The following is a 1452-nucleotide window of genomic DNA, read 5'->3' as shown; positions in this document are numbered from 1 at the left end:
AGTAGGGTAGGCTGGTATATATATAAGAGGGGAAAACGTGACGTGGTAAGAAAGGTAATGTGTGTGTAGATAGTGAGTAATTGAACTGCAGTCACACGGTATTGTTGAAGTTAACGTTCGTTCATTACAGTGTTGTTTTAGCGCGAGTATTGAGATTAAGTGTATCGCAGAGTTATATTCAGAAAGAATAAACCAGTTTTATTAAGTAAAGACTTGTGTCGTTAAAGTTTCGTTGGAACGAAGTTACGGAAAAATCAATTAACAAACAGAGACGTAACAGTATATTTTTATGTTTGTTAGTTTTAACTGTGTATAGTCACCTACTTCACGATTTAATCATATGATTATTTATATATTTGTTTAATTCACAAAGTATTTTGAGGATTGTTTCCATATAGGTTTATAATTGAAACATTAAAACTAAATTTGTTTTCTAAATGAATGACAAACCGAACCGTATGTGTAAACTTTTCAGAAAACAGATTTTACTGTTACATAAAGTAAGCAAAAAATAAATATCAACACTTATCATATTATATTTTGTCAAAAAGGTAACATCTGATTGGATAGTATAATTCCTATCCTTTTTAAGGGACATTTTGTTTTTCAGTATAGCTTCACTTTGAGGAACAAAGGACTATACACTATAATAGACTAGCATATAGCCTGTTAAAAATGACGGGGCAAGTACTACCACCACCCCACCCCATAATATATCCTAACCTCACATTTCATAGCTAACTAAATAAATAAATTTTGTGAAATCAAACTTGTCTAGCAAGGAGGTAGAAAAGTACAGTCGAGGTAGTCAAACGTCGGTAAGTTCTTTTGTGAGCCAATCAAAATTAAGATCATTCATGAAATGAATTCGTGGCGTATTCACAGAATAATAATTATATATATATAATTGGTAAAAAAATCAGTTAGATTAACAACTTCTAATATATAGAAAAGTCAGTGCGTTTTGGTAAAACTACGTTCCAACAATGGCTTTTATGTCACGTTGCTTAGCTACAAAAGTATAACCATATTATTGTTGTTAGACTATGTACTGAAAGTATAAAATGAAATGTGCAGACAACAAAACTGGAAAAATATTTGTTGACTAGCTGGAGTACCCGTCCCCTGGACAGGAGTTGTTTAAATTCATGATTAATGAAAGGTTATCTTAGGACATGAAAAGTTGCTCCTCGTGTATGTAATTGTGTAAAACGCCCATAAAAACCGCAAGTTTGCATGGACCCAATGAACCTCCATACCAATTTTGGTGAAGATCCATCCACATTTATAGAGATTTCTTAATTTAGAGTATCCGTTGATTAAAATAGGTTTTTTTAAATAAAAAACGTTTGTGATATAACAGAAAATATCTTAATTCAGAAACGATTTAACTTTAAGATTGAATCAATATTCTTATTTTTCATAATAAATTTTATGCACTTGGCTCTAGGC

At 31.3% G+C, this 1452-nt stretch overlaps 1 protein-coding gene across 1 annotated transcript in view; it reads left to right on the top strand.

Moving 5' to 3' along the window:
- LOC106467109 (breast cancer anti-estrogen resistance protein 1-like) overlaps positions 1 to 1452 on the top strand; it is a 20928-nt gene that overhangs the window by 9219 nt on the left and 10257 nt on the right. The window lies entirely within an intron of this gene.

The sequence above is a fragment of the Limulus polyphemus genome, unplaced genomic scaffold, assembly GCF_000517525.1.
Source record: "Limulus polyphemus unplaced genomic scaffold, Limulus_polyphemus-2.1.2 Scaffold2491, whole genome shotgun sequence".
In the NCBI taxonomy this organism is placed as follows: Eukaryota; Metazoa; Arthropoda; class Merostomata; order Xiphosura; family Limulidae; genus Limulus; species Limulus polyphemus.
The sequence above is the reverse complement of the archived record's forward strand: the minus strand, read 5'-3'. Positions and strand labels throughout refer to the sequence as shown.